The sequence below is a fragment of the Sus scrofa genome, chromosome 8, assembly GCF_000003025.6.
Source record: "Sus scrofa isolate TJ Tabasco breed Duroc chromosome 8, Sscrofa11.1, whole genome shotgun sequence".
Taxonomy (NCBI): Eukaryota; Metazoa; Chordata; class Mammalia; order Artiodactyla; family Suidae; genus Sus; species Sus scrofa.
In genome coordinates this window covers 90694128-90709896 of record NC_010450.4, presented here as the reverse complement: position 1 = coordinate 90709896, position 15769 = coordinate 90694128, and the positions used below count along the sequence as shown (strand labels likewise).

The window sequence follows — 15769 nt, the reverse complement described above, 5'->3', positions numbered from 1 at the left end:
CATTGGTAGAAGGTAACACAATAAATGATTGAATATATTATAAAAATATTATTAAAGAAAGTATACTCAGAGTGCTTTAAGTTTTTCAGTTGGCACCTTTACAACATGACTTGCCTAACTTCAGATTAAACAGTTTACTTTCATGTCCATTAAATCAGACCCATAACTACATGTGGATTTGTGTCATCACAGCCTATAGTAATTAATTTGTAATTAACTAGTAGTTAATACTCTGAAGAAGGAATCAAAACTGAGGGTTTTGTTTGTTTGCTTGTTTCATTTTTTGGAGGTAGAAAGGCATAATCAATTATCACTGACCTATCACCATCTAGGTGTCTATGAGTTGCCTGAGTTTACTATGTTGTCCGGAAATACTTGTGAAATTCCTTTCAATGTATTGCTAGTTTTAGAAACCCTATAATTATAATGATCATCACGGAAAAAGAGTTCAGGATATATAATTCTATCAAATTCCACTGATTAGGTAGAACTAAGTTTTCAAGTGCCAATTCCTACATGCTTACATATCAAATCATAATTTGTGAGTAGTTTATTTCATTTTCCAATCTTGAAATACCAGTCAAAAAAGATTTAAATGTGAAATATGTGAGAAATAGAATGAAGAATTCATAATTTTATTTTTCATCATTTTGGTAGGATATTCTCCTCACTAATGAGCTTTTCTTTTTCAGACATAGAGTAATTGGATATTAGCTTTTGCCGTTTGTATATTCATCCTGAATTTGTAAATAATTTTATAATGACATAAAATTGTGCTCAAGAAATGTGCCAGTGGTGAAGCAGGATGATTAGGCAACAAAATTAGAGGAAACAGTAGTGATATATAACTTCTCAATTATAAATAAATATCATTTAAAGTAAAACTTTGGGTAAACAAACAGTCACCGCCATAAAACAATTTGGTTAAAATATTGAATATAATACCATTTGTTGTTTCTAAGTGCAGTTAAGAACTTAGAGAAAGAAAATCCTAAGCTTAGTGCTTTAAACTTCAAGGTTAAAGGCTTGAATAAAGAACAAGAAAGCAGAGTTCCCCTTGTGGCTCAGCGGTTAACAAATCTGACTAGGAACCATGAAGTTGCAGGTTCAATCCCTGGCTTCGCTTCCTGGGTTAAGGATCTGGCGTTGCAGTGACCTGTGGTGCAGGTTGCAGATGTGGCTCGGATCCCACATTGCTGTGGCCCTGGTGTAGGCCAGCAGCTACAGCTCCTATTAGACCCCGAGCCTGGGAAACTCCATATGCTGCAGAAGCAGCTCTAGAAATTGCAAAAATACAGGGGAAAAAAAAAAAAAAAGCTTCAATGATCCTGACAAAATAATCTTTTTTTTTTTTTTTTTTTTCCAGTAGCCATAGGGCTGCTATTTCTGAAAAACAAACCTAGGGTCTAAATACTGTTAGTAGCTGAATTACAACAAAAATGAAATGCATAGCTTCAAAAGGTCCATTATTATAAAGATAGGGAATTAATGGGACCCTCGAAATTGGAATGGTGGCATATGGGCAGAATCTCAGAAAGCTGGAGATGCTGAACTCCCAAATTCCTTCTGATTCTTTGAGGAATGCAGTCTCTCATTTGCCTGAAAAAGCTTTAATTGCCTTACCTGGGGCAATGGTCTGGTAGGAGACTTCTGGTCATCTTCAGGATCCATTCCTACAGCTCCTTACTGTCTCCAGACCTAGAACCAGACTCAAGTACTACTATGTCCAAGAAGGAAAGGTAAAGAGTGTGACTCACAAGAAGGCCAGATACACTCCTAAATGTCAATATTATGTGAAATTACATCAATAAAAATGTGGAAAAATGTTTTGGAAGGGATCCCATGAGTATTGTGTTAGGATGAAAGAAGTACAACGTTTTATCAGGCTGTGTCATTGACAGGGATACACTAAAAGACCTTAGAGGTTTAAAAAGTTATCTAAGATGAATGGAAATTCTTGAACACTTTTGTTTTTTGAGTTAAACCTAGACTCAAAGGCAACTCATACTAAATGATACTAAAGTGCTGAAAATTCTTAGGTATAAAATTAATAATGTTATCCAGAGATTAGAGGCATTTGAATGTTAGAATAGATTACCATGCAATACCTCCAAACTATGTCCCTTGGAAAAGTCCAGAGACTACTGCTTTAAGAAGTTTCTGGTAAACAAATGTGTAAGGGGAGTCTCTAGCCCTATATTCTCAAAACTTTGTGTGAGTTCTTGTCTGTGGGCCAGAAATCATAGTGAAAGATTCTGTCATTGAAGTACCTGACTCTTTGAATTCAAATCAGGATCAGCACCAGAATGGTGAGGGTCAAAAGGTAACACTTAACTGTTAAAGATAAGGTAGTTGTGATTACTTTAATGTTAAGTATGTACAAACAGTAGCCATAATGATTTGAACTGCAGAAGGGGATGTTAGCTAAAAGGATCATGATGTCCCTAGAAGAGCCATTGAAAAGTATGACAAAATTACTACAATGGAGAGTCATAGTCCCTCAAAATATTCCTAGATTTAAGGCAATTTACACCACATAGATTCTTTTTTCTTCTTCTTTTTAATTTTTTGGCCATGCCCATGGCATGTGAAATTCCAGGTCCAGGACTGAACCCATGCCACATAAGCAACCCAAATTACAACAGTGACAACGCTGGATCCTTAGCCCATTTTACCACCAGGGAACTCTAGCACAGATATCCTTGAATGAAGAGGAAGCCTAGTCCTCTTGAGTAAGTACTTTCTTCACTGACAAAATTTATAAATCTTTTCTTGGCTTTCCCCTGAAGGATCTGACACAATTTACCAGGATGGTTGTGTATTGGGAAAGAGAAAACAATCAGACTATTTGGGGATACCCGATGTTGATTCTAAACTGAGACCCCAGATGTCACTAGAGTCCACCATTCAGAGTAGAGGCTTATAGAAGTTAGGCAATCAGTGGGGTTCCCAGCATGGCTCACAGATGCACCTTGGAACTCACAATGCTTGTGGCCATGATGTATGGCAGCGGCTACAGATTGGACCCCCTCCCCGCCTTGCCTGGGCATCTCCATATGCTGCTAGTGTGGCCCTAAAAAGACAAAAAAAAAAAATCAGGCAATCAAAAAAGTTTGATTTGGGTCCAGCTTACTGTGGGATCCTGAATACCATCTGTGGTTATTTCCCGATTTTGTAATGCATAATTGAAATAAATATACCCAGAAACTGACAAATCCCTGATCCAAAGAGTAAAAACTATTGGCAGTAAAGGCCAATTAGAAGTCATCATACTTCCACTATTGATTAAAATAGTCAATGAAAGGTAATACTGTGCTACTATAGGGATTTCAAAGATTGTGCAAGATTGAGATGCAGAGCAGGTGAATCTTTTCATATGTTCATTCAACCCACATCCTTGATCTGTGTGGAAATCAGATGGATCTTGGAGAATGAGAGTTTCAGTATTGGATCAAATTACTCTTTTTGAGGCAGATTCCTATACTTCCCATTTTTAGTTCTATGAAGTCCTCTGATTTCTGACAAACCTCCAAGATGTGTTTATTTTTCCATGGATGTGAGCTCATCTTATGATTTTGCTGAAAATGTCCAAGATTGGAACTGCTATTTACAATTACAAGAAGCCCATTTAGAGAACATTCTAAATGATTTCAGAGACTATTTCTTTGACCTCCTATGAACCTTGTAAGTATTCTCAAGTGACAGAAGCAAATTATAATGCTTTTGCTTAACTATGTGAATAATTTCTCTATTTGTGTGTTGGATTGTGTTGGCCTCTGAGATGAAATATTTATCCTTGAGATATGTGTACCTTTCATATAAACAAACCGACACATATACACTCAAAAACAAATGTGAGATTATGTTTTGGGGTTTTCTCAGGAAGACACTAGAATGTAGTAGGAAGTTTGAGGGAGCATTTCATCATCTCAAACTGATGGAGAATTCTCCCAAGTGACAAGTACTAAGTCACATGTTGGAGTGGACTATTGAAACTCTACTCCCTATGATCTCAAAGTTGATATTCTTATTTGTATATTTAAACATGGCTAAAAAAACATTTGGTTCACAGTTGTTTAGAGTTAAACAAAAGAAAATAGGTTAAAAAGCAGTTTCTCCTGTGAGAGGAGAGGAAGAGTACAGAAAATCTTGGCAAAGTGTAATGAGGAAGTGGAAGCCCAGGGGAAAAACTAGATTCCCCAAATGAGACAGCAAGAAAACCTGCCAGAGACACACAGGGGAAATATGCCAAGATAACATATTTTCTCTGAGGGAAACAGAATCTGTGAGGAAAAACAAATTGAAATTGGGTAAATAACTGAAAATAAAATCTGAAGAATAACGAGACAAAAGGTAATGAGCACAAGACAGAGAGAAAAAAAATGTGAGATTTCATTTACATACAGATAGTTGCCTTTATCTGAATACATGTGATAATGATTTTTCTTCTGAAACAATATTGTTAACAAAAAATTTTAACTATTCATGTGTATACCTTTAGTATTCTCTTATTGTATAATGAATTATTGATGGTGAGGATAACAAAATGTTTATTATTAGTCACAAATCTGCATTAGACTTAAGATTCAGATAGTTACAGCGTCAAGTCCTAATAGTGACTAGTCTGCTACGGAATATGGTTTTAACATTATGAGATCAATTTCTTTCTGTTTAACAAAATCATCTTGTTACTTTAAAGGCAAACCACAGAAATAAATGAAATAACTCAAGAAAAAAGAAACTTATTCCCAAATTATAATATGATAAAACATATGGAGAAAATTCTAATATCCAGTATTTTCTACGGAAAAAAAAAAGACAACCCACAGAATGGGAGAAAAATCTTTGCAAATGATGCAAAAGCCAAGGGCCTAATCTCCAAAATATACAAAGAGCTCATACAAAAAAAAAAAAAAAAAAAAAAAACCAAATAGCTCAGCAACAAAAAAAAAACCAAACAACCCAATCGAAAAATGGACAGAAGACCCAAATAGACATTTCTCCAAAGAAATATGGGTGGCCAGTAGGCACATGAAAAAATGTTCAGCATCACTAATTATTAGAAAAATGCAAATCAAAACTACGATGAGATACCAAATCACCTAACACCGGTCAGAATGGCCATCATTAACATGTCGACAAATAACAAATGCTGGATAGGGTGTGGAGAAAACGGAACTCTCCTACACTCTTGGTGGGAGCGTAAATTGGTACATCCACTATGGAAAACAGTATGGTGGTACCTCTGAAAACTCAATATAGAACTACCATATGATCCAGCAATTCCATGCTTAGGCATATATCTGTACAAAACTTTCATTCAAAAAGATACATACACTCCTAAGTTCATAGCAGCACTATTCACAATAGCCATATCGGGAGACATGTTTCTACAATCTTTTCTTAGCCTCTTTGCTTCTTTTTTCTATGCTGAAAACTCCTTCTTGTCTTGCTTTACTTTACCCCATATTCCTGCTTGAAAAACAGTGATAGTGCTGGTAAATTGGTCTAGGCATGCCATTTACACAGCATGATATGTCCTGTTAAAATAAGAGAAAGAGGATCCTCATGGCCCCAGGGGTTGTTAGTGGGATATGCATCAGCAGAGAAGAGGTACAAACCTAGGCATGCCGGGTTGCTGCAGATAGGCAGATAGGCACGCCATCTGCAGAAGCATGATGATTCTCTAGATGCTATGCACAGACAGCTAACACCAGGCTTCCTCAATGCTAATGAGTGTTAAATGCATAAAGGTTAGAGTAAAAGCCTAACCAGCTATGTGACTTTTAAAATAATAAAAGAACTATATCCTGCATCTACAACCCCCTCCTCACTTGACATAATCCTAAAGAGCACAATAAAAACAATGTGGTTTCTTGAGTCAGCACTGGAGGTCCCTGAGACCTTGAGGTCCCCCAGTTCCCACCTTTAATTACGATAAATGTCTCTGTGTTTGTTTTATGTTAACTTTTTCTTAAGTTTCACAGCACCTCTTCTTCAGCACTGACCTGCTGAGCTGGTCTCACACAGCCAAGACATGGAATCAACTTAAATGTCCAACATCAGATGAATGGATTAAAAAGATATGGTACATGTACACTTTGGAACACTATTCAGCCATAAAAAAGAACAAAATAATGCCATTTGTAACAACATGAATGCAGCTCATACTAAGTGAACAAAGTCACAAAGAGAAAGACAAATATATGATATCACTTGTATGTGGAATCTAAAATATGGCACGAATGATCCTATCTATAGAATAGAAACAGACTCATAGACATGGAAGCTAGATGTGGTTGCCAAGGGGGAGGGGGGAGGAAGTGTGATGGACTGGGAGTCTGGGGTTGGTGGATGCAAACTATGACATTTAGAATGGATAAGCAATGAGGTCCTACTGTACAGCACAAGGAACAATGTTCAATCTCTTGGAGCAGAACATGATGGAAGATAGTATGAGAAAAATAATGCATGTATATGTATAACTGGGTCACTATGCTATACAGCAGAAATTGACATAACACTATAAATCAACTATGCTTTAATTGTAAAAAATACAAAACTGTACACAGAGTGGTACTTCGAAAATGACAGAACTAAATTCCTACAAAATACTGGTACTTTTTCTTAAAACATCTTAAAACAATAAACCAAGGCAGCAGAGATCACAATTGCTTCTCCAAAAGAATCATTACTCTTTTTTTTTTTTCTGTCTTTTTTAGGGCTGCACCTGAGGCATATGGAGGTTCCCAGACAAGGGGTCTAATTGGAGCTCTAGCTGCCAGCCTACACCAGAGCCACAGCAACACCAGATCTGAGCCACATCTGCGACCTACACCACAGCTCACGGCAACGCCGGATCCTTAACCCACTGAGCAAAACCAGGGATCGAACATGCAACCTCATGGTTCCCAGACGGGTTTGTTTCTTTCTGCACCAAGAATCATTACTCTTATAGATTCCTGAGAACTGAGTAGATAATTTCACCAAAATATATTTTATCAACATAAGGCAATAGTAATTTTTTTACTTCACTTTCATGAGAATTATTGAAGTCATATAAGGTCCATTAAACTGTTTAGCAGAATATATTTTTATAAAGACAATTTTACTATGACTTTTCTACAGAATCAAATGATTAATGCATCATTTGAAAATGATGTCCCAATAAACATTTAGAAAGTTATAGAGAAGTGATTTTACTGAAATATAAGTTACAAGCCAATAAATACAATACAATCTGATGATTATACATTTTTCTACTTCATAAAAATTATATTGATTTTAAAATATCAGAGTAATACAGAAATTGGCACAACATTGTAAATCAACTATGCTTTAATAAAAATAAAATATCAAATATCAAATGGTAACATATTTTCATATTTATTATAAAATGAGCAACTATTCTTCACCTGAAGCTCAAAAATGTTTCCGTAATTTTATATTTAGGAATAGTCACAACAGTGGGAGAAACAAGAAGTGTTCAGATATGAACTTATTTGAATAATATTTAGGCTATTGATTAAATAAATATAGGATTACTGGTGAAACATATCAAAAGGTGACCATCTTTTAAAAATTTTACTTTTTTCCAATATATTATCTGAAATTCAAAGCACTTTTGAAATACTAACATTCTTATGCATTATGATCTGGGTTAGGTCAAGCAGTGTAACAGGAAACAAACCTATCTCTGAAATGCCGTATTGAAAAATGTGCCAAAAGAAATATGATAAAAGTTATTCAGTTTCTAGTTATTCAGTTTTTCCAGTTTCCAGGTCATTTTTTTTGTTCTCTGACAATATCAGATACAATACAAAAATTTATCACTTCTTTTGTTTGCTTGAAAAAATATAACTTTGAAATGCTTCCTTGCTTAACAGTTTAATTTATATCAAAAGCAGTAGTGGAAATTCCAAAGTCCTTATCATTTTCTACAGCCTTTATGGTTCTGCCATTGAGCTGAATGTAATTAATGATACACTGGCATTTTCAGGTTAAACGTTTTAGAAAATGGGTCAATGCTACAAGCTTTTTATTTCTGGAATAACTTTCTTATTTCCATATGCACCTGCTGGTTTTTTAACATAAAAAAAATTTTAAAAATAAGGCTAACTTAGATTTAAAATAACCTGGATAATACTAGATAATATTGTACATTTTATTTTTATTATACAGGATACATTTTTTCTCATCTGTATTATAAAGAACAATTTTACTAGTTGTTATAGACTGAATTGTGTATTCAGAAATCCTAAGCTTCCAGTAACTTTGAATATGACTGTATATGGAAAGGGGACTTTTTAAAATTTAATTAAGCTAAAACAAAATCTTTAGGGTGGGCCTAATTCAATATGACTTGTGCCCTTATAGAAGAGGAAATTAGGACATACAGAAAGAGACATCAGGAGGCTGGAACACAGAGAAAGGGTCATGTGAGGATATAGCAAGAAGGGTGCTGTCTGGCAAGCCAAGGAGAGAGAATCTCAGGGAAAATCAAAGGTGCTGGCAACTTGATCTCAGTCTGTTAGCCTCCAGAATGGTAAGAAAATAAATTTCTATGTTTTAAGTCACCTAGACTGCCATATTTCTCTATGGAAGCTTTATCAGGTTACTATACCTGTAGCGGCAATTTATTTTTTTATTATCCATTTTAATTTGCCTTCCTCAGCCATCAGAAGTTTTTCCCTTAATGAATCATTTTAATGTAAATCTATCCATCACATCTGATAGATATATTGAAAATTATTTATTTATTTATTTAGTAAATTGAAACTCTAGGCTATAATATTGCTTTTACTGTGAAAAATAATAATTTTACATAAGTTTCAACATGGGAAAAGCAGATTCTACATAATGGCTTCCAATGACTATTCTCTTTAATAAGTCCAGTTCTAAAGAATCACTGTCTGTAATAGATGTAATAAAGATGCTTAACTTCTTGATAAGTTACCTTTAACTTTAGAGCTTTCAATCTCATAACAGAGTGATAGAACAACATAGGAAGAAATATAATACAAATGAAATGCATGTAATCACATTGTACGTAACATATACTATTATGCTCTACTGTAATTTTTATATAAATAATTTGTTGGGCATATCTAGTTTATTTATGATAAATTAGAAATGTTTGGATATAATTCAATTATAGAAAATGAAATGAGAACAATTACTTAGTGCTACAAAATAGTTTGACTTTGAAACATTATTCATCAAAGAGCCAAATGATGTAGGTCAAGATCATGTTCTAATAGCTATGCGATCTTGAGACTTCATTTAATCTTATTGGCTTTGTATCTATACGAATGAGGTAATGAGCAATAATTACTCTGAAATCCATACAACTTTAAGATTCTATGATTGTCAGACATGGAATATTATAGTTAGATGAATTATTTTTACGTATAGACATACAATTTGAAGTTTTTTTAATTGTAATTTTAAAGTTATGTGTTTATGTTGCTTATATTGTTCAAATTTTAAATATATTCACTGGGTTTCATAGCACATATTTTAAAAGAGGAAGCTGTGAAGATTTTGAACATTACTATCTTCCAGTACTGGAGGAAACTGTTGGGAGACCACAGCAATAACTGATGTTAAGTTCATTCCATACTGGAGATAAAGTAGAGAATGATGTTAATAATTATTAACTTCCCAGGGATGTGTACTGAGTAAGATCACCTTCTATGACAGCACTGGTATACCTGCCGCAGATTAAGTGCGATAACTTTTTTTAATGTGTTAGGCACCTACTGTGTATTATGATTTCTGTTAGATGTTACATATGTAGAAATGTTTTTTTATGTTCAAAATGGCAAGAATTTGGCAGTATGTTTATATATGATAAATTTATACATATATATGATACCATTATATACTGTTTATATATATATATATGTATAAAATACAGGGTCTGTTTAAGTTTTGGCAATTATGAATAAGACTACTGTAAACATCCATGTGAAGATTTTTGTATGGATGTAAGTTTTCAAGTCACGTAAATACCAAGGATTGGTGGTGTTGGATCATACAATAAAAATGTTTAGTTGTATAAGAAACTGTCAAATTGTGTTCCAAAGTAGCTGTACTATTTTGTATTTCTACTAGAAGTCTATGAGAGTTCCTCTTCTACCTTCTCTCCAGCATTTTCTGTCGGTGTTCCAGATTCTTGCCACTCAAGTTAAGTATGCAGTAATATGTCACAGGGGTTTTATACTGCATTTCTCTGATATGTGGAGTATTTTCCTATATGTTTATTTGCAATTTGTGTATCTTCCTTGGTGTGTGTCTGTTCAGATTTTTGGGCTATTTTGAATTGGTTGTTTGTTTTATTATTATTGACTTTTAAGTATTCTTTGTATATTTTGGGCAATGGTCTTTTATCATATGTGTCTTTGGCAAATATTTTCTCCCACTGTGTTAATTGCTTTTCTCATTTTACTGACAGAATCTTTCACAGAGTAGACATTTACAATTTAATGAAGTCCAGCTTATCAATTATTGCTTTCATGGATTGTGTCTTTGGTGTTTTATCTAAAAAAGGTACTACCACACCAAAGGCCATCTAAGGTTTCTTCTATGTTATCTTCTAGAAGTTATAAAGTTTTGTGGTTTATATTTAGGATCTATTATCCACTTTGAGTTATTATTTTTGTGAAGACTATAAAGTTTATATCTAGATTCATTTTTTTGAGTGTGGTCATTCAGTTGTTCTAGTACCATTTGCTGAAGAGATGATCTTTTTTCCATTGTACTGCCTTTACTCCTTTTTCAAAGATCAGTTCACTATATTTACTCAGGTCAATTTCTGGTCTCTCTATTCTATTATTCTGGTCTCATTAATCTGTCCATTCTTTCCAATACCAATTTTTCCCAATTTACATACTTTTTTTCTTTATTTTCTTGCTGGATTTCCTAGGTCTTCTACTTCTTTGTTGAAAAAGAGTGGTCAGAAGAAACACCCTTGCCTTTTTACTAATTTTTGTCTTTTTTATCTTGAAGAATGACACATTCCTGAAAAAATCCTATACCCATATAAAACACAAATTTTGCATAGCATCTCAGAATATTTATGAACCTGCCATCCCAAAATACTTTAAAATACTGTGAGCACTCTGATTTTGCAGGTTTTTGAAGGAATATTTTTTGTGCCCCAAAAATATTTGTTAACCGAGAAGGTAGTTGATAATTATGACCACTGTGTTAAAATATAGGAATATGTCCTGACATATTTTATGGATTTAGGGCAACAATTAACCTTGAAAGTGCATAAAAATGCTCCAGTATTATTGTTTGGATGGTGTTACTTTACTAAAGATGAGTTATTAGAACTAATAGAGTAGTATATATGTGGACAATAAAAATATTCATTATAATTATCTCATTTTGGTGGAAATTATTCATATTTTAATTATTGTTATCATAGTTACCTTTATCGTTATACTATTCAATTAAAGAAAAGGAAAGACTGATAAACTATGGTAAAATTTCACCCTTGCAAAACTGTTTTAAAAAATTGACATGGCAAAATCCTACTTCATAAAGATAAAAACAGTTTCTGTCAATCAGAGAAAAACCTATGTAATACTCTCCTATGATTGGTACCACCTATCTCTACAGACAGTTTCATACCAACTTAGACTCTCAGAATGTGAACAATCTTTTAAAAATCTCAGTCAGCAGCTAGGTGTGACCATTGTAAACTAAAAATTTGATATTAAAAACATATGTTTAGGACTTCCTGTCGAGGCACAGTGGTAATAAACCTGACTAGTATCCGTGAGGATGCGGTTCAATCCCTGGTTTTACTCAGTAGTTTAAGAATCTGGTGTTGCCATAAGCTGTGGGGTAGGTCTCAGATGCAGCTTGGATCTGGCGTTGCTATGGCTATTGTGTAGGCCAGCTGCTAGAGCTCCAATTTGAACCCTAGCCTGGAAACTTCTATATGCTGCAGGTGCAGCCCTAAAAAGCTATATATGTGTGTATGTGTGTGTTTGTGTGTATTTATACACATAAGCTCAACTTTATCATTTTAAGATTTGAAAATATTTTATTTTGAGGTATTTTATAAACTCAATATTAATATCTTGCCTGAAGTATGTATTTAATTAATCTCAATAGAATTATGAAAAGGTAAGAGAAATTTCCACCTTGCCCTATGTTGATGTTCAGATTACAATTTAGCTAAGGATCTTATAAAAAATACTATTTTTTTATCCATGCACATTTCATAAAAATGACTGGGAAGAGCACTGAAACTGTGTGCTTACCATTAATATAACAGTAATAATAATGATTATTTTCATTATTACTGCATCTTATTTTAACCCACTGTAAATTCATAAACACATATAAATGAAAAGGAAGATTAAAATCAATAATAATGCTACTTCTGAAAATATATTTTACATATAACACTCTATATTTTGAATACAGAAATGCTAAGGAACATTTTTCTTTACATGTTATTTTGTAACATTTTATACACAATGTATCATGTTGCTATTTTATGCCAATAAATGTACTTAGACAAAATAAATTAAGGTAATGTTAAACAAAGTATACACTCTGTCATACAGATGTGTTAAAATTCATATGTAATCATTTCCTATTGATTTCCAAATATTACTTTTGTTAGTGATACTATGAAATATCTTAGACCTGTATTTTTATGCACATTTTTATTTTTTGGAGAATTAGAGAGTATGCTAGTTTTTATGACTTTTGACAAAGATTTTGTAATTGCCCTCTGGGTTTTGTAATGTTTTAATTTACTAGAATAGTCAGCTTCAACATATGGCCTCATGTTTACAGATGCAAAAGAAATGGCATTTGTAGGTTCTATTATATCTGGGAAATCTTAGAGCGTATGTAAGTTGTCATTCCAAAGTTAGTATTTCCATGCATTTTTCATGTAACAATGATTCTCTATAAATAAAAAAAAACTGTTTCTTTTCCCCACAAAAAGCTTTTTGTATAAGAAATTACAAATTGATATTGTATCTACATTTAATATTCTGTTCAAGATTATGAAACTTTAATGTATTTTAAAACATTCATCTGAGGATTAAGACTATAATCAGGAATTTAGAAAGCCAGATGCTCTTTCTGTACAGTAAGAATATAATTGACAGTTAACTTGGAAACTTGCACTTCTGCTAGATTGTTTTTTAAAATCTACAGTGATAATGAGGACAAGAGCAACAATGCCATTTACCTGTATTTGCAATATTACTAACAGAGAAGATGTAACAAGAATTTGAACACTTGGGGAAAAAAAAAAGATACGAACTTACTGGAGGAAATCTTTGCTAAGTGGCCTTCACTTAAAAAAAAAATCAATAAGAATTCTAAGTGAGAGTGCATGAAGAAAAGATTCTTGAACCATATCTTTAGGTCAGAATTAACATTATTTCTCTCTGTGCTGACACAGATAATTGGAAAAAATATTTCAACCAAAAGATCCCTGAAGTGGTGTCCTTTTCATTTTCTTTAGAAGACACTTATAAGACAGGTGCATCCACTGAAAATATCTACACATGCTAGATATTTTCTTACTAAAATGATAACTAACTATTCTAATGACAGATCCTTATTATCAGGAAAGCATCAGGTGAAATTCTAGGAGTTTTTAAAATCCTTATCCCAAACGAGAAGGAAATGATTTCATAGGGACATCTTCAAAGGACACTATAACAATTATCTACACTCTTCTTTCTCATCTTTCTGACATGTGTAATTACTCATTTCTGCATATATGAATATCATAATTACCTCAAAAATATCAATTTTATGCTTTCTGCAAATGCAAAACAAAATAATACAGTTTTATCAGGAAAATCTCAAATAAGTAGGTATCTGCTATTAATTTTCAAGATTAGTGACCAAGAATCAGCAAATAAAATAAAAATAAAACCAATCTCTTTAAAAGTAACAAAGTTGCTTCAACAGCAAAACAAAATACATGTATTTCAAACAAAAAATGTCACTCCCTGAAGTACAGTAGAAAATTGACAGAACACTGTAAACCAACTATAACAGGGAAAAAATAAAAATCATTTAAAAAATGTCACTCCTTGGAGTTCCCATCATGGCTCAGCAGAAATGAATCTGATTAGTACTCCTGAGGGTGCGGATTCAGTCCCTGGCCTTGCTCAGTGGGTGGGGGGATCCAGTGTTTCCCTAAGCTGTGGTGTAGATCATAGACGTGGCTCAGAGCTGGCATTGCTGTGCTGTGGTGTAGGCTGGCCCCTATAGCTCCTATTCAACCCCTAGCCTGGGAACTTCCCTATGCTGCCAGTGCAGCCCTAAAAAGCAAAAATTAAAATAATAAAATAAAAAAATGTCACTCGTTTAGGAGGGACTAATAAACAAATCAATCTGCACAAGTCCCAATCAGACCACCCATCCTGAATCCATTGAACTGGACCCAGGCAACTGGAGGAAACTCACGCCCTCCCTAGTCCTTGGAATGAGTAGTCCACCTGTTTTCCCCTCATCAAAGCTGCTCAAGCCTTGAGATTAAGGCTAAAGAAGTAGAGACCATCTGGTTATACAGGAGATGCAGTGAAAGCCTTGGTAGAAACTTGTCAGATTCTGGAAGGTGAGTGCAGAGATCTCTCTTATCTAGAGGCCACTCAAGACAAGCCTCCCAAGTAGGGTCCCTTGCTTAAGAAACCTGCCCCCTACCAGTGTGGAGTGGTCCACCTCTTCCTTCAGTCTCGCCCTGTGCTCCCAGTCTGCAAGCGATTTTCACAGTATGTTGGGAAGCTCCTGAGGTTGTGACCCAACAACTGCTACCGGCAAAGCCCATTAACAATTCCCAGGAAATAAAAATAGAATCTGAGTAATAAAGTCTAACCTTCATTTCTCGGTTTGTGCTTAGTCTAGTTTCACTGGATCACAGGGTGCCGCACGCAGAGGCCTCCTCCCGGAATTTCAGACCGAGTTCCTAGTGCAAAATGGCTGGGCGGACGCCTCAGCTCCGGAGGAGGGGCGGTGTGGAGATGCCGCGCCTGCGCCCACGCCTGCACCCACGCCAGCCCCAGCAATCTGCAGCAAGCGTTACCCCCGAGTAATCTCGTGAGAATTCTGCTCCGTCCCTGCTGACAGAACTCTATAAAGCAGCCCTGCCCACAAACATGGGAGAGCCTGTTGCCTAAGGCAGGAGCTTGTACCTCTCCATTCTTTCATGGCAGAATAAAGCTCACCATTCTGTATGGAAATCCTGATGAAACATAATGGAGGGACTTTTCCTTAAAGAGCACATGGGCTCGTTTTCGCGTTTTGCCTTAAAAGACCACCACCTCAGAGCCCCTCATATGTTAGTTTGTTTGTGGATTCCTGGATCACAGAGATCGTGAAATTTCTGTCAGAACACCATGTGAGTGTAAAACAACAGTTACACGTTCTCAGAGACGTTTTCCTCATCTACTGCTGAAGTTGAAGCAGGAAAGATTCTCCTCACCTGCTCTGCTAGGTAAGTAGATTTTTTTTTTTTTTTTAATTCTTAAGCCTCTTCTTAAGATATATTTTTGGAGCTCTGACTTCATTCAGGAATCTCATTTCCAATTCACCATCATAAACAGGTCAAGTTCTTATCTTTTGTCTCCCTCTCGCTGTGCAAACCCCAAATTAAATTCTACCCAGCACTCTGAATTTCATTCCTTCTTATGACTGGCTTATGTGGTTTTCCTCAAACTTTTTTTTTAGCTCTAACATATGTGTAATGTGATATGGATTGCATCTTACCTAGAATATA

General features: G+C 34.6%; 1 long non-coding RNA gene across 1 annotated transcript in view; it reads right to left on the bottom strand.

The window, feature by feature from the left end:
* The window catches only part of LOC102163618, a 72119-nt gene extending 57148 nt beyond the window's left edge, over positions 1-14971 (bottom strand). Inside the window, exon 1 of the long non-coding RNA XR_305016.2 lies at positions 14870-14971. This is a non-coding gene — a long non-coding RNA (uncharacterized LOC102163618). The remainder of the gene's footprint in view (positions 1-14869) is intronic.